Source organism: Lissotriton helveticus, chromosome 8 (assembly GCF_964261635.1).
Source record: "Lissotriton helveticus chromosome 8, aLisHel1.1, whole genome shotgun sequence".
Classification (NCBI taxonomy): Eukaryota; Metazoa; Chordata; class Amphibia; order Caudata; family Salamandridae; genus Lissotriton; species Lissotriton helveticus.
Window position 1 is genome coordinate 7144370 of NC_136069.1, and position 22311 is coordinate 7166680.

Below are 22311 nucleotides of genomic sequence, written 5' to 3' on the forward strand. Positions count from 1 at the left end.
TTCTTGAATGTTCATTGTCTGGTTGCTGACAAACCCTGCCTTTGTCCTATCAGATTTCTGTCGCAGAGCTTACTGAGGGCAACATGGCTGCTTCAAACTAGACTTTAGTGTTAGATGTGGAAGGACACTAAGATTACCAAAGTACAGTCTCCTCACCCCTTAGAGCCCAAGTCATGTTTTGTGTGTGAAGTTTTTCACTGTGTTGAGAGTGTTCAACGTGTGCTGAGTTGGAACTGGAGATGTTTACATTGTTGCTTAGGCCGTGGCCAGGAGACATTCCCGCTCACTTGCTCCTGCGAGGCATAAATGTGGACTTTCTAGGCACCCACTTCAGAAGGGATCAGAAGAGGGCTTTACCAGCTGCCTGTGACCGGAGAGGAGCCCTGAAGGACTGGACCTGGTTCCTCTTATACATCCTAACCCAGGGAAAAGAAGTGGACTCCGGGGGTCATACAGCTGACCTCCTGTCCAAGGTACAGGGATTCAGCAAGATACAAGAGGACTTTCCTGCAACTGCCCTGCTGACCAGTGGCAACTGGACCTGGACTGGCCTCTGCTGTTGGCCTCTGCCTGCGACCCTCGGAGACTCTGGGGGCCTCATTTATGAGGCCGTGTGTCACTTTTACGCCGCCGGTGCGTCACTTTTTGTGACGCACCAGCAGCGTAAAAAATGTGCCTTGTTGCACCATATTTACAAAGTGACGGGTCTACCTAGATGCGTCACTTTGTAAACCCCTGCGCCACATTCTACCTGCGTCAGGTATAATGTATGCAGGGGGGGGCGTTCTGACGCAAGAAAGGGTCGTAGAAGTGACGCAGTGAAATCTATGAGATTTCACTGCGCCACTTCTAGGACACAAATGCGTCAATTTCTTACGCCTGCCTCACAGCAGGCGTAAGACTAACGCAGGCCCTTTCACGTGGGGCTTGCCCCATGTGAAAGGATACATTGCTGAAGTTGCGTCACTTTTGTGACACACTCCAGCAATGCGTCATTTTTGCGCCATACAGATACGTCAGAAATACTGACGTATCTGTAACTCCTTACGCCATGATGCGTCACACTGTAAATATGACGCATCATTGGTGTCGCAAGGAGGGAGCAGTGAAAAGTGACGCATCGCTGTTTTCAGCGATGCGTCACGTTTCATAAATGAGGCCCTAAGTACCTGCTCTGAGGTCCAGGGGTCTTTAGATGTGTACTGTGGTGGATTGGGACTTAAAAGCCTAAGTCAGAAGGTTCAGCCTTTGACCGGGATGCACCTGGTCGGTGTATCTGACCTGCAATCTATCGCGGCCAGCCTCAAATTGTGCCTAGATGCTGGTTTACCGCAAGCATCAGTGGTGCTTTGTGCTTTATGGCGCTACTTACACTCAAAACCTTAAAAAATCAAATTTCCAGTTCCCCTTATTGGCATTTGGTTATTTTGGGGTTATTTTGTTTAGTAAATTCAACTCTACTTTTCTAATTCTGTTTGGGGTTATTGTTGTTTTGCTTCCTGACTTCATTACTGTGTCAGTGCGGCATAGTACTGTTCCCATTACCCAGTTAAGCCTGTCTGTTGTGTGCCTTGGCCACCTGGGGATGGCCTCAGGTTAATGTAGTGACTCTGAGGGTTCACCCCGGAAGGGTTATGATTTTTCCTTGAAGTGGGGAGTCACCCTCCCCCCCCCCAAGTAATACTCCAATGTCTTACGTTGGGTCTGTAACTGTGATTACTGCACCGCCTCCACCATCATGTAACACGCTTCTTTGAGGCGCGGGCTCAGCGGTTTGTTGTTATAACTGAAAGGTATTTAGTACATTGACCTCGAAGGATAATGGGCTGAGTGGCCCTGCCAGGAATAAAGCCTGTGGGCCTCATTTATGAGGCCGTGCGTCACTTACGGCGCTGGTGCGTCACTTTTTGTGACGCACCAGTGGCGTAAAAGATGCACCTTGTTGCGCCATATTTACAAAGTGACGCATCTAGGTAGATGCGTCACTTTTTAGGACGCCCTTGCGTCAAAATCTTGCGCCTGCCTCACAGCAGGCGTAAGACTGACGCAGGCCCTTTCACATGGGGCTTGCACCATGTGAAAGGCCACATTGCTGGAGTTGCATCACTTTTGTGACACACTCCAGCAATGCGTCACTTTTGCGCCATACAGATACGTCAGAAATACTGACGTATCTGTAACTCCTTGCGACATGATGCGTCATACTGTAAATATGACGCATCAGGTATGTTGCAAGGAGTGCGCACTGAGAAGTGACGCATCGCTGCTTTCACGCAGCGATGCGTCATTTCTCATAAATGAGGCCCTGTGAACCCAGACTCTGTGTCCAGTCACTCAGCGACCAGAGCAGGCCCCTCTACATGTATGTGTGCTGCCCCAGACACAGTGACAGGCTGCGCCCTTACATTCGCTGTGTGTCGGTGCCATCTGTCTGTCCCTGCTTTGCGCCTCCGAGGTGGTCGCTCAGTGCTGGCTCCCACAGAGCCAGTCCGGAGATAACCATTCACTGAAGTGTTTTCACCTTTTCCAGCGCCTAGAGGCGGCTTGGTGTGAAGAGCGCAACACACGTGCTTATTGTATATTCTTCTACATCCTGTGCTTGCTGGGATTCCTGCTGCTGCAGTCAGAGAAGCAGGGGGGGTCGGTTCTGCCACCTCCCAGGGAGGGATCTGCCCCCCCTCCCTTGCAGGGTTCCCCCGGCTGTCAGAGTACAGGGGGTGGGGGGGGGGGCGGTCCTGCCCCCTCCCCAGGGAGGGCTCTGCCCAGCCTGGTGCTGAGAGACTGGATGGAGGAAGCCATCATTCAGTGAGGCCCCCCCCCCCTGCCCCCGGGTTCAACAGCTGGGGCAGAGGGGGCGATGACAGCCACATTCAGCTCTGTCGTCGGGGTCTTAGGCACAGGCTTGTGAATCACGGCGAATGCCGAGGGGGGGGGGGGGGATTACAGTAGAGGCTGCTGGGCTCGGAGGCCTGCACGGGAATGTCTCAATTAGCCACGGAAACCAGCCCCCCTTCAGCCCCCCACACCGCCCAGGAGCCAGGCTACTGTAAGCCCCCCCAGCCCCTTCCAGGAGTCAGGGCAGCCCCCACCTCGGGCTACTGTAAGCCCCCCCCAGGAGTCAGGACGGCCCCCACCCGGGCTACTGTAAGCCCCCCCCAGGAGCCAGGACGGCCCCCACACCGGGCTACTGTAAGCGGCCCACTGGTGATGGAGCCCTTCCTGCTGGCGGCAAGTGTGGGGGGCAGGATCCCACCTGGTGTGAGAAAGATGCTTTAATGGCGTCGGCCTCCTCTCCCGCGGAGTGTAAAGATGCTTTAATGTGACAGGCTGCTCTCCCGCGGAGTGTAAAGATGCTTTAATGTGATAGGCTGCTCTCCTGCGGAGTGTAAAGATGCTTTAATGTGATAGGTCTGCTGTCCCACAGAGTGTAAAGATGCTTTAATGGCGTCGGCCTCGTCTCCCACGGACTGTAAAGATGCTTTAGTGGCGTCGGTCTCGTGTCCCGCGGAGTGTAAAGATGCTTTAGTGGCGTCGGTCTCGTGTCCCGCGGAGTGTAAAGATGCTTTAATGTGACAGGCTGCTCTCCCACAGAGTGTAAAGATGCTTTAATGGCATCGGCCTCGTCGATGCTTTAATGGCGTCGGCCTCGTCTCCCACGGACTGTAAAGATGCTTTAATGGCGTCGGCCTCGTCTCCCACGGAGTGTAAAGATGCTTTAATGGCGTCGGTCTCGTGTCCCGCGGAGTGTAAAGATGCTTTAATGTGACAGGCTGCTCTCCCACATAGTGTAAAGATGCTTTATTGTGACAGGCTGCTCTCCCACGGAGTGTAAAGATGCTTTAATGGCGTCGGCCTCGTCTCCCACGGACTGTAAAGATGCTTTAATGTGACAGGCTGCTCTCCCACGGAGTTTAAAAATGCTTTAATGTGATAGGCTGCTCTCCCACAGAGTGTAAAGATGCTTTAATGGGGCCCGCTGCTCTCCCAGGGAGTGTAAAGATGCTTTAATGTGACAGGCCGCTCTCCCACGGAGTGTAAAGATGCTTTAATGGGGCCCGCTGCTCTCCCAGGGAGTGTAAAGATGCTTTAATGTGACAGGCTGCTCTCCCGCAGAGTGTAAAGATGCTTTAATGGCGTCGGTCTCGTCTCCCACGGAGTGTAAAGATGCTTTAATGTGACAGGCTGCTCTCCAACGGAGTTTAAAGATGCTTTAATGTGATAGGCTGCTCGCCCACAGAGTGTAAAGATGCTTTAATGGGGCCCGCTGCTCTCCCAGGGAGTGTAAAGATGCTTTAATGTGACAGGCTGCTCTCCCGCAGAGTGTAAAGATGCTTTAATGTGACAGGCTGCTCTCCCACTGAGTGTACAGATGCTTTAATGTGACAGGTCTGCTCTCTCTTGGAGTGTAAAGATGCTTAAAATGTGGGAGGCTGCTCTCCCACGGAGTGTAAAAATGCTTAAAATGTGGGAGGTTGCTCTCCCATGGAGTGTAAAGATGCTTAAAATGTGGGAGGTTGCTCTCCCACGGAGTGTAAAGATGCTTAAAATGTGGGAGGTTGCTCTCCCACGGAGCGGAAAGATGCTTAAAATGTGACAGGCTGCTCTCCCACAGAGTGTAAAGATGCTTTTAATGTGGGAGGTTGCTCTCCCATGGAGTGTAAAGATGCTCTAACGGTGTCGGTCTCGTGTCCCGCGGAGTGTAAAGATGCTTTAATGTGACAGGCTGCTCTCCCACGGAGTGTAAAGATGCTTTATTGTGACAGGCTGCTCTCCCACGGAGTGTAAAGATGCTTTAATGGTGCCGGCCTCCTCTCCCACAGAGTGTAAAGATGCTTAAATGTGACAGGCTGCTCTCCCACAGAGTGTAAAGATGCTTTAATGGCATCGGCCTCGTCTCCCACGGACTGTAAAGATGCTTTAATGGCGTCGGCCTCATCTCCCACGGACTGTAAAGATGCTTTAATGGCGTCGGCCTCGTCTCCCACGGAGTGTAAAGATGCTTTAATGGCGTCGGTCTCGTGTCCCGCGGAGTGTAAAGATGCTTTAATGTGACAGGCTGCTCTCCCACAGAGTGTAAAGATGCTTTATTGTGACAGGCTGCTCACCCGCGGAGTGTAAAGATGTTTTACTGGTGCCGGCCTCCTCTCCCACGGAGTGTAAAGATTCTTTAATGTGACAGGCTGCTCTCCCACGGAGTGTAAAGATGCTTTAATGGCGTCGGTCTCGTCTCCCACGGAGTGTAAAGATGCTTTAATGTGACAGGCTGCTCTCCAACGGAGTTTAAAGATGCTTTAATGTGATAGGCTGCTCTCCCACAGAGTGTAAAGATGCTTTAATGGGGCCCGCTGCTCTCCCAGGGAGTGTAAAGATGCTTTAATGTGACAGGCTGCTCTCCCGCAGAGTGTAAAGATGCTTTAATGTGACAGGCTGCTCTCCCACTGAGTGTACAGATGCTTTAATGTGACAGGTCTGCTCTCTCTTGGAGTGTAAAGATGCTTAAAATGTGGGAGGCTGCTCTCCCACGGAGTGAAAGATGCTTAAAATGTGGGAGGTTGCTCTCCCACGGAGTGTAAAGATGCTTAAAATGTGGGAGGTTGCTCTCCCACGGAGCGGAAAGATGCTTAAAATGTGACAGGCTGCTCTCCCACAGAGTGTAAAGATGCTTTTAATGTGGGAGGTTGCTCTCCCATGGAGTGTAAAGATGCTTTAACGGTGTCGGTCTCGTGTCCCGCGGAGTGTAAAGATGCTTTAATGTGACAGGCTGCTCTCCCACGGAGTGTAAAGATGCTTTATTGTGACAGGCTGCTCTCCCACGGAGTGTAAAGATGCTTTAATGGCGTCGGTCTCGTCTCCCACGGAGTGTAAAGATGCTTTAATGTGACAGGCTGCTCTCCAACGGAGTTTAAAGATGCTTTAATGTGATAGGCTGCTCTCCCACAGAGTGTAAAGATGCTTTAATGGGGCCCGCTGCTCTCCCAGGGAGTGTAAAGATGCTTTAATGGTGCCGGCCTCCTCTCCCACAGAGTGTAAAGATGCTTTAATGTGACAGGCTGCTCTCCCACTGAGTGTACAGATGCTTTAATGTGACAGGTCTGCTCTCTCTTGGAGTGTAAAGATGTTTAAAATGTGGGAGGCTGCTCTCCCACGGAGTGTAAAGATGCTTTATTGTGACAGGCTGCTCTCCCACAGAGTGTAAAGATGCTTTAATGGTGCCGGCCTCCTCTCCCACAGAGTGTAAAGATGCTTTAATGTGACAGGCTGCTCTCCAACGGAGTTTAAAGATGCTTTAATGTGATAGGCTGCTCTCCCACAGAGTGTAAAGATGCTTTAATGGGGCCCGCTGCTCTCCCAGGGAGTGTAAAGATGCTTTAATGTGACAGGCTGCTCTCCCGCAGAGTGTAAAGATGCTTTAATGTGACAGGCTGCTCTCCCACTGAGTGTACAGATGCTTTAATGTGACAGGTCTGCTCTCTCTTGGAGTGTAAAGATGCTTAAAATGTGGGAGGCTGCTCTCCCACGGAGTGAAAGATGCTTAAAATGTGGGAGGTTGCTCTCCCACGGAGTGTAAAGATGCTTAAAATGTGGGAGGTTGCTCTCCCACGGAGCGGAAAGATGCTTAAAATGTGACAGGCTGCTCTCCCACAGAGTGTAAAGATGCTTTTAATGTGGGAGGTTGCTCTCCCATGGAGTGTAAAGATGCTTTAACGGTGTCGGTCTCGTGTCCCGCGGAGTGTAAAGATGCTTTAATGTGACAGGCTGCTCTCCCACGGAGTGTAAAGATGCTTTATTGTGACAGGCTGCTCTCCCAGGGAGTGTAAAGATGCTTTATTGTGACAGGCTGCTCTCCCACGGAGTGTAAAGATGCTTTAATGGCGTCGGTCTCGTCTCCCACGGAGTGTAAAGATGCTTTAATGTGACAGGCTGCTCTCCAACGGAGTTTAAAGATGCTTTAATGTGATAGGCTGCTCTCCCACAGAGTGTAAAGATGCTTTAATGGGGCCCGCTGCTCTCCCAGGGAGTGTAAAGATGCTTTAATGGTGCCGGCCTCCTCTCCCACGGAGTGTAAAGATGCTTTAATGTGACAGGCTGCTCTCCAACGGAGTTTAAAGATGCTTTAATGTGATAGGCTGCTCTCCCACAGAGTGTAAAGATGCTTTAATGGGGCCCGCTGCTCTCCCAGGGAGTGTAAAGATGCTTTAATGGTGCCGGCCTCCTCTCCCACAGAGTGTAAAGATGCTTTAATGTGACAGGTCTGCTCTCTCTTGGAGTGTAAAGATGTTTAAAATGTGGGAGGCTGCTCTCCCACGGAGTGTAAAGATGCTTTAATGTGATAGGTCTGCTCTCCCACGGAGTGTAAAGATGCTTTAATGTGACAGGCTGCTCTCCCGCAGAGTGTAAAGATGCTTTAATGTGACAGGCTGCTCTCCCACGGAGTGTAAAGATGCTTTAATGTGACAGGCTGCTCTCCCACGGAGTGTAAAGATGCTTTAATGTGACAGGCTGCTCTCCCACGGAGTGTAAAGATGCTTTAAGGTGAGAGGCATGTCTCGCACGGAGTGTAAAGATGCTTTAATGTGATAGGTCTGCTCTCCCATGGTGTGTAGAAGATTTTTTAATGTGATAGGTCCGCACTCTTTAGTATGTAAATGATGCTTTAAAGTGATTGGTCTGCACTCCCTTAATGTGTAAAAGATGCTTTAAGGTGATAGGTCTGTACTTCCTTAGTGTGTAAAAGATGCATTAAAGGGATGGGTCCACACTCTGCGGTGTGTAAATGATGCATTAACATGAACACTCTGCACTAAGATAGCGCATAAAAGGTTCTTTTTAAAGTGAAAGGTCTGCAATCCCATTACATGTAAAAGATGCTGTATTGGGATTGGTCTGCTCAAATATGATGTGTAAAAGACGCTTTAATGCAATAGGTCTTCTCTCACATAATGTGTAAAGCATGCGTTAATGTATTAGGTCAAAGTGTACTCGCTGTGACAACGGAAGGATGCACAAGCAAACACTCGGAAGGTGGTAAAACTGATGACAAAAAATAATAAGGATTAACACTGACACAATTGGCAGAGAAAAATTAATGAAGTTAAGGAACTATTTAAGGAAACCACGACAGAATTACAATAGGTTAAAAGATAACACTAACCATACCGTTGATACAGCCCTGAGGAAGTTGCGGCTACCAGCCATGGGTGAGGAACCACATGTTGGCTAAAAAGAGGCTAAAAAAAGAACTAAACAAGAAAATATGAGAGTAAACCTAAAAAATACAAAGAAGGACAACAATTGTTGGTATTTGTTATTTATGTAATACATGTTGACATTAGCGTGTGCTGGGGAAACCAATTTCTTGTATAAAGTGGGTGATTTTGGTCGTCCAACTGGGGAGTGGGTGATCTCTCCACCTCAAAGCACCGCGCAAAAATAAGTTCACGACAACTTTCAAGCGTACTTCTGTAGAGAGCCACAGAACCTTCTGCAAACCTCACTCACGTAAGCGTGCGTTAATGTAATAGGTTTCCAATCCCTGAGTATGTAAAAGAAGGTTTAATGCAATTGTTCTGCTGTACCGTAATGTGTACAAGACACCTTAATGTCATACGAATGCGCTTGCACTGAAAAAGTTGCTTTAGTGCGACAAGTCTACCTTACAGACTAGAACTAAACCTCAATAATACATACATACATGCATAGATACATACATAGATACATACATACATGATACATATGTACCCCTGAGTATCCCATTGGATCCCCCTTTGGCCGGCCAGCCCCTACAAGTTTCAATCTGCACTCTGAGGTCTGGACTGGTCATTTGGGACATAGGTGACACTCCCAGTAGGCTAGTGTGTGCACATGCACAGCCAGCATGACAGCACCAGACTGCACGCAGGTTCTGCAATGGCAGACCCTAGACACATTTTACAAGGCCGCTTCTGTGGGTGGCGCAACCAGCGCTGCAGGCCCACTAGCAGCATTTGTATTACACGCCCTGGCACTCCTGGCACTGGGGTCTGACAGTAAACCAAATAAGCCAATCAGGGAAACCAATCACATATACACTTTTCAAAGGGAGCACTTGCACTGTGGCACTGATTGGCAGTGGCACAGTGCCCTGAGCAGCTAACACCAGCAAAACACATGAGGCACAGCAGCAAAAAGTGGAAGGGAGACCCACGCCAAGGTGCCAGGTCTAACAGGTGGCTATAAAGGTTTCCAGGGATACGTTTAGCTCGTAGGTCACCGCTACTCATACCTAACTTACCAGTTCGTCCGAGTAGTTGTCGCCAATCTGTGCCAAGGACTGACTGGTGTGTCGAGAAGCATATCCAACATTATGTAACACTGGACCCCAAACTGCCCTAATAAACACTGAATCAAGTAACCTACAATAACCTACAATAACGCTTCCTTGAGGAGATTTTCTGCCGATCAAACTCTTACCCTCATTATCCACCTACAATCCATCCATTTCCAACCATTTCCAACCTCCACATGTTTTTTACATCACTCACAATTGTTCTCCAATTGTTCTCTTTATTTAGGATTCCCTTCCCAAACTTTTTCTCAATCAACTGTTAATTATTCCAGTCCTCTTTGCTCTTCCACTTCTCTGTCCAGTCCCAATACTAATTCTCTTAAGAATTCTCTGTCCATAATTTGTTTCCTATTCTCCCTCAATTTCCTTTACAAACTCTTTTTAAATCTCCTCACAATTTCCTTTCTCAATTCTCCTTTTCATTCTCCTTCCCAAATTCGTCCTAACTCTCCCTCCAGTTCATTCTCTAGTCACCCTCTATCCTTAATTCTTACACCCTAATTTCCCTGACTCCAATTTTTCCTTTTTTTCGGTTTCTCCGCCTGTTTTTCTCTACATTTCAAATGTATTCTCTGATCTCAATTTCCTCTAAAACCTCGATTTTTTAATGATTTAAATGTCGTCTTCGACATCAATCCACTTTCTTGTTCATCAATTTATACCCTCACAATTTCACCTTTTCTGGTTTCTCCTTCTCCTGTTCACTTTCCTTTATTTTACACCATTTTTTACAACTCCTTTTTTCTCCATATATTTTTGTCACTTCAGAACCTTCCAAATCTTTTTCCTGAACCTGCTGAACCCAGTGGTTCTATGTTCTGTTCCCTGTTCACAGGTAATTTCTTGTTACATCCACAGCAGGAGCTTTCCTGAGGCGCCGAGGGCCAGGTTTATGATGGGACTGCGTTGCCATTGCGTCACGCGACACAAGCGATGCACGGCAACACAAGCCCTTTCATAAGATTCACTCTGCCACACAGGGCCATCGAGATGTGGAGTAACTCACTGCCGTGCAAGTCACTGCGTTGTGTTGCTCTGCCCTGGGAAGGCGTTCCAAGTGTAGAGCGTGGGTGTTCTCACGCATATATATACATCCACCAATGGTTTTCACACAATCCTAGGTTTACTAACAATAGATAATCCTCCGGCCTATTTCTCGTTGTTATTTCCTCTTTCTACATGTGCTGCATTCTGCTGAGGAAAGAAGAAAGTTCCTCTAAGGATTGTTTTTGTGCAGGAAGGTGCCCTTTCCTGCACAACTAATCCTGTCTGTAAAAGAGGCGTCCTTGCACGAGGGTGGAAGGCTGCCTGCATCGGCGCTGGCTGCACACAGTGCACCAGCGCAGAGCGAGATCAGGAATGCGCTGTATCTTAGCAGAGATGGCTCATTCCTGCCCTCTCCATTTGACACAACGCAGCAAGTTGTCTTGTTGCGTTGTGTTGTGTCTAATCTTGGTAAAGACTGCCTCCAAGTGTGGATGGTGTGTGTACCATACCGCTCGCTCAGGAGCTCGTCTTCGGGATGTGTGCCTGAAGCTCCTAATTGAAGATGAAGCATGCACCCACATGCATCATTGTTCCATTTTGCGATTCCTTAATTGCAAAAATTAAGGAATCGCAATTAAGGAATTGCAAAATGCAATTCATTAGGAAATTCGCAAACAAATTGCGATTTCTTAAAATTCCTTAATTGCGATTCTCTAATTGAGAATCACAATTAAGGAATTTCTACACATTCATTCCTATGGGCCTAGAGGCCCATAGGAATGAATGGGAGGGCATTCTCAATTTGCAATTCATCATTGTGAATTCGCAAATTGAGAATGCAATTTCAAGGGTGCAGAGGTGTCCAAAAGACACCCTGTTGCACCCCTGAAATTTGCTTTTAGATACATCTTACACAAACACATGTCCCAAGGGCACGTATGTGTGTGTAACATGTAACAAAGAAAAATGCATTTAACAGCATTTTTCTAGATTTTCGCAAATTACCATGAAGGTCAACTTCATGGTAATTTGCATTTCTAATTTCCAAATTCGCAATTTCTAAAAGTATGATGAATTGCATTTAAGGAATCTCAAATTGAGATTCCTTAAATGCATTCGCAATTTAAGAAATCGCAATTGTGCTATTTTTTAAATTGCGAATTCCTGAAAAAGGTTGGTGCATCCCAAATCAGGAAATTGCATTCGCAAACAGCCGAAAAATGCGATTCGCACTGTTTGCGAATGCAATTTACCTTGATGCATGTGGGCATAAGTCTTTTCCTGTGATGTCAGTTCCTGTTTGAACCACATATAAGGAGGCCTTGACAGTGATGGATGTGTCGCAATACATTAGTTCCCTTCTTTTTCATCACATGCATCTCCCACTTGCTATTATTTTTGTCCCTGATTTCTGCTCCTCCAAAAGTAGACTTTTTAGGATTTGTTTCTGAAAGAGTGTGCCCCTCCCCTCGCTCTTCACTGTGTCCAGGAGGGGTGGGTACCCTGCTTACCTTCCTTTGCATAAATGCTCCTCTTCAATCAAGACCTACAAGTTTGCCAAGTTTTCTGCCATTAGAGCTTTTTCTTTCTCTTTTCATTTGCACCATTAATTGCAAAGTGGTTTCTAAGAGAAATGACCCTTTCATCTGGAAGAAGGAAACTTCACAGGCTTTCTTGGCGTACAGTTCTTGACTGATTACAACGCCAATGGCTGCTATGGCGTTGTCCCAAGTCGTAACTCAAGAGCTATACAACTGGCTTCAAGACAAACCTTGGCAGTAGGGTCAAAATATATCCCAGCAGCCCCTTCAAGTACTCCAAGCTTAACTGTGCTTCCTGTGAAGTTCAGGGAATTTGTGGATTCCCTCAAGGTGCGTTTTGCTTTACGCAATCAAGATTGAGCAACGCTCACCTGATCGGTGGCCCAGTGACCCCGCTTAAGCTTGGGTGACTCCTCTAGTGTTGCTCCAGACTCTGCTTTGGTTATTCCTCTTATGTTTAAAAAAATATATATATCATATCTTTTTATTGAATATATGATGACAGGGAAATAACAGTCCAATCGGTTTCATCAGGCTTTGTAGATATACATTATCGAGACAGGATGCCCCGCTTCTCACAAGATGGAACTCGACGTTATCATAAGTCTGCGTCACTACATCCAGTTGTGGCTGCATTCCCACCCATGGCCATTCTTGAAGCAGAGCATAAACCACCCTGGAGTTCTTTCCAGTGACCCCAAATCTTTTCCCACTTAGGGGGGCAACCGCGGCCCTCATAGATCACCTTCTCCGCCACCATGCACCAGTCCATATCACTCTTCCAATCCTTGACCTGTGGCGGTGGTTACTACGCCCCACAATCTGGATATGCTCCTTTTGGCCACCAAGAGGCCTAGGGTGACCCATATTTTCTCCATGTGGCCCAGATCTGTGGCCTCTCACACATTCACCACTATGCCGAGAGAGACGAACCCCGCCTCTGACACTGTTTATACAGGACACCACTGAGGTCGAAAACGTTTGTATTGCTGGACAGTCCCAGAGTATATGGTAGAAGGTCCCTCACCCACACACACCCACAGGTAAGCTGTAGGAAAGTGCCCCTTTTGCATGGTTACCCCCACTTTCTGCCTGACATCTGATGCAACCTGACTTGATGTGCCCAGAGTCCCTGCCAATCTGTCTCCCAGGGCCTGTGCTCTTTCCCAAAACTGTACCTTTGTACCCACAATTGGCACATCGCTGGCCACAGGTAAGCCCCTTAAAAGGTACTATGGGAACCAAGGGGCCTGTGACCAGGGAACACCTCTGGTCACAGTGCACTTGGCTCCCAGCAGCACCTATTGTGTCACTCTTAAAGGCCCTGTGTCTTAACACCGGCACACTGCCAATGCAGGCAATCTGTTTTGGTGCAGAGAAAAGTGAAGAGTCGACATGGCACACATCCCTGGGTGCTATTCCTACACCCCACTGCCTGCGGCCTAGGTAAGCCACCCCCCTAGCAGGGTGCACTACCCCTCAGGTGAGGATACAGTTTTACACTGTAAGAGTAGTAACGCCATAAAGAGTATATGGTCTGGGAGTTGTCATTACAAACTCCACAGCTCCATAATGGCTTTACCAAAACCTGGGAAGTTTGGTATCAAACTTTTCAGCTCATTAAACCCACGCTGATGCCAGTGTGGGATTTAATGTAAAATGCACTCAGAGAGCATCTTAGAGATGCCCTCTGAAAAATGACCTGCCTTGGTGTGGTTCCTGAATGTCTGCCCGTCATTTACCATCAGCAGACAGGTTTCTGGACCCCTGGGTACAGGGCATCCACTCTCTGGGTCCAGAAACAAAGCCCATCCTGGGCAGAGGTGTCATGCCTCATCCCCCAGGATGTTTTGGGTCCATGAAAGGGGAAGCTTCAAAGCCCTACTGTCTTCGTGAGCTGTCCCTGCCTTTTGCTGCCCCCAGTAACTGACTCACACTGGATCCGTCCCCACTTTGGACGGGAGAATCAGCGGGAAAACTAAGCTAGGAGGAGAGGTGTGCCCACCTTTGCCAACCCCACCCCTCAGGTGGGGGAAGAGAGGTGAAGCACATATCTCAGGCCCCTCCCCAACCACCCAACCAATCAGGAAGAGTCTCATGCCCCCCCCCCCCCACTGGAGGGTGGCATAATAGGGGGTGTACTCACCTCAAGGAAGGAACATATTGGTCCTAATTTGCACACCCCTTTCAAGGCCCCTAAATCTAGTATTTAGGGGCCACCCTGAACCGTGCCTCCTCAGATTTAGAAGGAAAGAAGAAGGACCGAACAGCCATGCTGATCCAGGAAAAAGAGAACACCTACTGCTTTGGCCCCAGCCTTACCGGCCTGTCCCGACTCTGACCTGCCTACAGCGAAGAAACCGGTATGTCCTGCAGCCAGTAGCCCCCCAGAGCCCGGATACCTGCCCTGCACTCACCTTGCAGACTCGGTCTCCCATGGGCACCGGATATGCTCAAGAAAGACTCCAAGACCAGAATCCGGATTCAGGTGACTCCATGATTCTGCCCCACTGTGCACCTGACGCCCACTGCTCGAGTTTGAGCGGCCCAACACCACAAAGAGGTCTCCTGACCTAGAATCTGGTGATCTCCGTCCTCCCTCAAGCTTCAAGATGACGCCTGCAGCCTCAATCTGAAGGGTCTCCCAACCGCGACCGGAGCTGGTAAAAAAACCTGAAGCCTGGAGACACCCCTGCCTCCGACGCCCCTTGGCCTTGGGTGGTCCAACCAATGATGTCCAGGCATTCCTCCAGATCTCAACTTACCTCTCCAGCTGGTGGACGCCCTCAGTAGGTCTCCCTACCCGAGCCTGCAGCGACTTTACCGAACCGAAGGTCTCCATTGAAAAGCCCAGGGTCCCGATGTCCTTTTTGCCCCAGTGCTGGTGGTGGTGCAGCTCCTGCCCTGGTCATCGCCCTCTGCAGTGCTGACCTTCACCCCATGAGTTTTGCTTCTACACCGGAGTGGCGTGCTCGTCAGCATCCCCGAACCGAAGGCCCCCTAAGTCCCATTGGCTATCATTGGGCCCCTGCACCTGGCCGCCCAGTGCCGCTGGTGGCGTAACTCGAGTGCCCATCTAGACATTGGGGAACCTTGGTCTTAACCCCCAAATATCCCGCTCGTAAGTCATGTTCCCTGAGAAACGGCCAACACTTTTTCCCCCATAGGAACCCATGATCCAAGTTTGGGCCTAAAATGTTCTAAGTGTTGGACTAATGTTTGTATGGAGAAAAAATAACTAAAATTACAAAGTATACTTACCTTGTATTGTGAGATACTTAGGTGTGGTATCTAGGCATACCACCCCAGTACTCAAAGTAATCTAAAAGTAACTAAACAAGTATTCTAGAAGTAATTATTGTCTAATGCAAACTGCTTTCTGAATCAATACCAAACTGTAACTATTGCAAAATTCAATCATTCATGCATTTCATTGTGAAATCATGCATTCCAAGTATATTTTACCTACCTGTACCAAGTCCTGCTTGGTTCTAGAAATAAAACACAAGCATATCTTTTGTTATACTTACCCAATTGGTCTGGATTCAGTCTCTGAGTGTGTGTATCAGTCTTGATTGAGTGAATACAATAAATGCTTAAGACACCCTCTGGATAAGCCTGACTGCTCGCCAACACGACCACAAAGAGAGCTGTTAGTACTTACCTAATTTAGCCTCGGCCATCTCTCTAGGGACTCCCTGGACTCTGTGCGCAGTATACCTTACTTTGGTACAGTATCTGCAGAGCCAGGTTCCTACACAATTTGAGTCAGGTCTCCTTCCCCTTTTGACCAGTGTGTTCAAGAGACATAGGCCCTGTGTAGTATCATGAGTTGAACCATAAGAAATCGTGATCTGATCGTCACCTCTTTGGGAGAGGCTAGGGCCACCAGCCAGTCCTCGTCCTCTATGTCTCCTATGTCAGTTTCCCAACGTTACCGGAGCTGAAGCAACGTGTGTGGTGCATTGTTAATCATATGTTAACGCGATCACTTTTCCTTACCATGTAGTCATCTAATAGTCTGTCTTCTAACGGGGATGCTTCAGGAAGGACCTCCCCTTTAGGGAGCGCTGCCATCACAGCGTGGCGGACAAGAAGGTACTGCAAGGTTTCCGGGGCGGCGAGGTCATATTCATGCTGTAAATCAGGAAACGGCAACACTGTTTCACCCCTCCAGAGATCTACCACCATGGAGGTGCTCTCGGGGCCTATTTATCAAAGCCGGGTCTCCGGCCTAATGTGCCTAGTTTTCCTGAGTCCCATGGTGATGTTGACTGGGTGATTCTACCCGCCCAGCCCAGTGGTTTAAGAGCTGTGTGCCACAGTTGGACCGTAGGAGCCATGGGTCCCATAGGGGTCATATATCTTGGGGAGTCGTATAGAGCACGTTTGTAGCCGTGTGGTCGTACACATAACGGTCCATATTGTACGCCAGGTCGTCCGACCCATTGGTTGACAGTGATGAGCTGCGCGGCCTGGTAATATTTTGGATGTCCGGCAACGCTATACCGCCATCATACAAATCACTTGTCAGTTATTTGAGGACTATACGAGGGGCACCCCCATCCCTCAACAAGGCCTTTATTTAGTCTCTATAATCTGGAAGTGGGCATTGAGGACTGAGAATGATGTATTCCGAAACACAGAAAGAAACCATAGCAGTGCCATCATCTTGAACAAAGCAGCTCATCCAAGAAGGGACATGGGCAGCGCCCACCAGTGGCAAACATCTCTCCCGAGACGCTGCAGGGGACCATGGAGATTATTGCCAAAGAATGAGTCAGGATTGGTGGTGACATAGATACCTAAATATCGGAAGCCATCAGAAACCACCCTTGGGTTGCCGCAGGGTGTCCCCACGGAGAATATATAGCGTCAACTTAGACCAAAAAACAGTGTATCCTGAGTATCTACAGAAGGTTGTGAATATATCCAGTATATGACTCAAGGAGTCTCGTGGGGCTGCTGTGTACAATCGTATATCACCAATAAAATAGAAGGAGCAATTCCAGAAAGGGATTACTTTTGTAAAATGTACACTCAACCTGGTTGGTGACATGCTTCATCATCAATGTGAAAAGTGATTTTAAAATTATCTCTATGAACCCAAGGGAATTAAAAGTGGGGGTCACAGGAGATTTAAAACGAAGGTAGATGTATCTATATGGTCAAATTGACCAAAGACATCCATGGTCTTTCTGTATCGCAGTGATGTCAGGATTGACTGAGGACCCGAGTGGGGCGACAGCCCGGCCGCGATGCAGGACACTTCAGGCGAGGAACATGCAACGAGGAGAGAGAAGACCCGATGCCGAACGCCGACAAGCCTGCCGACGGGACCTGGAAATAACCGGTGAGTTCAAAGGGCAAGGTGAACAAAATGTGCATGCATATGCAGTTGGAGACAGAGCAATCCTGACACTTAAACAGGAACGGGGGTGGGAGCACACTGCTTCACCTCCTGACACTTAGGGCCTTATTACGACTTTGGCGGTCCAGGGACTGGTGTTGTTGTTTGGCGATCCAACCGCCTGCTACCCTGGTGGTCCGACTGCCAGATTAAAATGCGGGTGGGCAGGCTACCACAAGACCGCTGCAAGTCTGCCGCCACCACCAAGACCTCTGGTCTCATGGCGGCGGTCAATGGTGGCGGTACCGGCATCGGCACCGCCGTGGGTATCAAGATCGGCTTTTTTGCAGACCTTTTCATGGCAGGCACATCGTCATGAAAAGGTAGGCTGAAAAGCATGTAAAAGGACACCGAAATGGGACCCAAGGCAAACAATACGATGTGGCTTGTGGCCGGTGCATATGTTGTGCCCCCCATGCCACCAATGTCGGTGCGTTAACTGTTTGCCATGCACGATATGGCATAACAGTGCGTCCAACTTGCTGGTGGCGCAGCAGTGTGGCTGGCACTGACTTCAGGCCCTCTCCTAGAGCCGAAGCGTGCCGCCAGGGTTGGATTGGGATTAATAATCGACCCGGGCACGATAAAAAAAAAAGTGGCTTACATTTGCATATTGCCTTTGCACAACACTCCTTTGGCAAAGTTTTATAAAAAAAAAAGGCAGGGGTAAAAAAAATGCACGATTAGCTTGCACTGGTGAAACACACCTGAATATAAGTGAGGCCAATTTTGCTCCGGCCCCCTGCCCCCGCTCAATAAGCATATGTTAACCCCTTCGGTGCTGGTGACGGAACCGCTCCGTCACCAGCGTCGGTTGAGCTGTGCTGGTGACGGAGCGGTTCCGTCATGGCCCGCCCAGCTCGATAGAACGCTCATGCGCGGCACGAATTCCGCGCCTGCGCTGAGCGTTCTATTGAGCGGGGCGGGCCGTGACGGAACCGCTCCGTCACGAGCACAGCTCAACCGACGCTCGTGACGGAGCGTCTCCGTCACGAGCATGCGAGCGCCGCGCGGCCGCCCAAATTCGTTAGCACTGCGGCGGAATAGCCGCCGCAGTGAAGGTGTTAATGGTCCGGCCCCAGCGACAGAAAGGGAGTGACACCTCTGCCCTTTGATAAAAGGGAGGTAATTGAGGCCCATCTGCCACCAGAGAGGCCACTCTGGCACCCACTGGCCGCTGGCGGCATCAGAAGAACGCAGAAACCACCAAATCACCCCCAGACTGCTCAAAAAAGCAGACCACAGCTGGAACTGGACACCGGCTCCTCGGGCATTGCCCGAGTGCCTGCGTTACCAATCCGACACTGCGTGCCGCCGCCTTGGCTGTGCCACCTCAACACCGCGAGCCCCGCGGTAATGTTTTAATGAGGCAGTCGGCACTCTTGCGTCTTGGTGGCGTTCTCCCGACCGCCGCCGCTGTGGGCTGGCGGTGTTACCGCTAAACTCATACTCAGCCCCTTAGTTAGGTGATTCAACATAGTGACCAATCTTTCTTCAGTGGCCTGCTTCCTTTCGGTTTTTGCTGAGGCCAAGGTCTGCTCTCTCCTCCCTCACAGGGATGATGCCTCTGCCAGACCAGTGCTTTAATTGGGCCGGCACTGTCCGGTACAGAGTACCTGCACTTCTATTTTTCCATTTCAAGCACTGTGGCAGACCAATCGACCATGGTGCTCTGGCATCTTTCGGACGGATGTTTGGACGAGATTCTCGTAACTTCCTTTGAGGAAATGACAAAATTGTCCAAAGTATTCCGTGGAATGATCCAGTTACATGCCCAGCATGTTGCACTCTTTTGTAGAGTGGAATGCACCCTCCCATCCATTGGGATTCCCTGGATACATTTTTCGCTAAAATAATTGCACAGAAGCGCCGGTGACAAAAAGCACAGCGCCTCGTTTTCTGTTTGTCCACGGTTGTCCTCGGCTCCTGCGATAAGATATTTACTAAAACGACATCTCATTTACGCGGAGTAATCTCTGGCGTTTGCGCAACAAGTGTAATTTGAAAGGACACAAATTACGCAAGACTGTGCCAGCGTAAACTACATTTCGCCGGGGGGGGGGGGGGTAATTACGCCAACCGCTGCTAGCTGTAAAGAGCAATTCGCCTTGACATGATTCAATGAGGCTGTGTGGTGCTGTGCGGCCGCCACTTCTGGCCGTTTGTGGGGCGCTGTAAGGCAGAGGCCTAGTGTGGTATTCCAGACCCAGGACCCTTTGCTTCAGGGTGTGGGGGGCGCTCGGAGGGGGTCAGCTGTGGTGTCAGTGACGGCTGAAGCCCTCTCTGCCGCTTCAAAGGGGTCTCTGGAACCAATAACCTCGCAGTGTTTAAAATGTCACCCAATAATTGTGACAAATATACTATTTTATCATGAGGGGGATGTTGTTAGCACATGATTTGAGACACGTGGGGGGCGGGGCCAACGTGCTGAGGTGCACCGGGGCCCATCACTCCCGATGCCTTGTAAGGGGGGCTGGGGGGGGTCAGGGCCGGAAGCGCAGCGACAGCTGACACCCCACAAAATGCTCTGTATCGGGGGCCACCTGCCGGGCGGAAATTGCATCTCGTTAAACCCAGGGGACAGGGAGAGGGGAAATTGGCTGCAGCAGCTGAAGGGGGGGCGAGGGGCTGCCTTGAAGCGCCGACAAGAGCGCCTTTGTTGTGAGTTCGAGGCGCTTCACGCACCCTCATAATAAGAGGAGGGGGGGTCGTGGTCCTTCAGCAGAACCGACACGTGCTGTCCACACACGGACCGGACGTGTCCATTTAGGGGGGGAGGGGGAGGGGATGCCGCCTGTAAGTGTGAGGGGGTCATCCTGCCCCCTTGTATATGACAGATGTCACGTGACAGGTGAGAGGGAGCGCGCGCTTTACGCACAGCCTGGCGCTCACGGGGTTAATTGAATCCTCTCTCTGTACAGCTTTGATTGAGCCCAGGCGCTTTCCAAGGGCCTCTCGGTGATACACACAGGGGCAGATTTACAAGCCCCTTGCGCCACTTTTGCGTCATTTTTAACGTAGGAAAAGTGACGCTAAAGTGGCGCAAGGGGCTTGTAAATCTGCCCCATAGCGCCTAAAGTGAGCGCACCGTCGTTCCAAGCGCTCCTCCTATTGGTATAGATGACGGGACAGGGGCCTAGCAGCTGACTGGGGTTCGCCGGGGGGTCAAACCGATGAGTGAAGCAATGAATGTGGAACTAGAAAACAGCTCTCAGTTTCAGAGTGTAGCGCCTACACTTCATCTGACGTCAGTGACGGGTCACAGGGAACGGGGACTGTAGGGGGGAGTGACTTGGGGGGGTAGAACATTATTAACAAGCATTGAGAATGCAATATGCCTCGCCTTGATTAAGTTAAAGACATTTGCTTTGCTAATGGTAATCTATAGCAAAGCAAATGGCTTTGACTTAATTAAAGGCGAGACCCATTGCATTTTCAATGCTTGTTTATCTCACGTTCTACCTCTAGGCGCGAGTGTCCAAGGAGTGACTGAGTGTCAATATCTTAGGGCAGCTTAGAACCCTATTTACAACGCCATTGTGCCACGCAAAGGGAAGCAAGGTGACGTAAAACCTAGAATGAGTTTTACCAAGACACGCGGTGTGGCTCGGTAAATCTGGAATAACAAAACCAGCGCAAGCCGCTGGTTGCGTTACTCAGAATGGGGTGCGGGGGGCTGGTCCCACGCGTGCACCCATATATTCTGAAGCATTCCCGGATTTGCAAACAGCGGTAGACCTGAGGTCGTTGTTTCCTCTTTTTAAGCGTGCTGCATTCTACAAGGTAACAATATTTTTGTTTCCAATGTTTCTCTTTTGGAAGAGAGAGGACTATTCAAAAATACATACATCATTTAACATAATTCTACTCCTACATACTTCAATAAATACAACTTACAAATCAATATATACAACTATGCGTTTGTACATCAACACTGAGTGCAGAAATAACAGCATTCTGACATGTGAAACACTATGTATATCTTATATTGTGTATTTTTTATTACAGATACATTGTCTAAGTGGGATATTATTATTTTAATCCTGAGGAAGGTTTTGGCTTTGAATAATATTTGCCATACCGAAACGCGTCGATGCAATGATGGGTAGAAACACGCTAAGTTACTGAACAGAGGAACTCCTCCAAATAGAAACTAATGTACATTTTGGAGTGTGATTTAATTTTGTGTTCGGACTAGTGTATTTCGCCCTTTTTTTAACTGGAACTATTTTCCTTGTGTACTGTCCCATTATATGTGATGAACTAACTGTGTATCAATGTTCTTTATTGCCTGTTTATTATGACTGTTTTTAACACTGTTTTTAAATATGCCAAAATAAAATGTACATTTTCTGTATGACTATATTATATACATCATTTGCTGCTCCTAAAGTGTGGTACTGAATTGAGTGTGTATGTGCATGGTCTAACTGTGGTTAGCTTATAAGTTCACCCAAAGGGGAAACTTTCTTGACAATTCGTCTATTGGTACCCTACCCCTTTGGATTTACTGGGTCCCTCTCTTTTGTTAGAGACATGCAGCAGGTACACACAGTATGTTCCATAGCTGCCAAGGTTTCAGTGTAATTATGAGTGACATTTAAACGACTGAGTTACACTTTCTCACGAGCAAAATCAAGCAATGAAGATGAGGGAAACATATAAATATCACAAACTACACCCGCCCTGCCAAGTACCACGCATCAGCGGTTGGAGTAACGCACATAGCTGCCAAGTTTTCAGGATGCGTATGAGTGACATTTGTATGTTTATTCTGAGTGGTGTTTACATCTATCACGTGTGACACTTTATCAAGAGAAGTTAGGAAGTTAGGAAGAAAGCGTGAATGGGACAGAAGAGTAAATCGTCCATGTAGTTGTAATACCTTGATTAGATCACCAAATACAACACAGGACTGTTTGCCAATAACAGAGCGTCAGAGGAGGCAATAACAGGGCCTCAGACAGGGCAATAACAGGGTGTCAGACAGGGTAGTAACGACATCGGACGGGGGCAATAACAGAGCCTCAGACAGGGAGAAGTGTGGC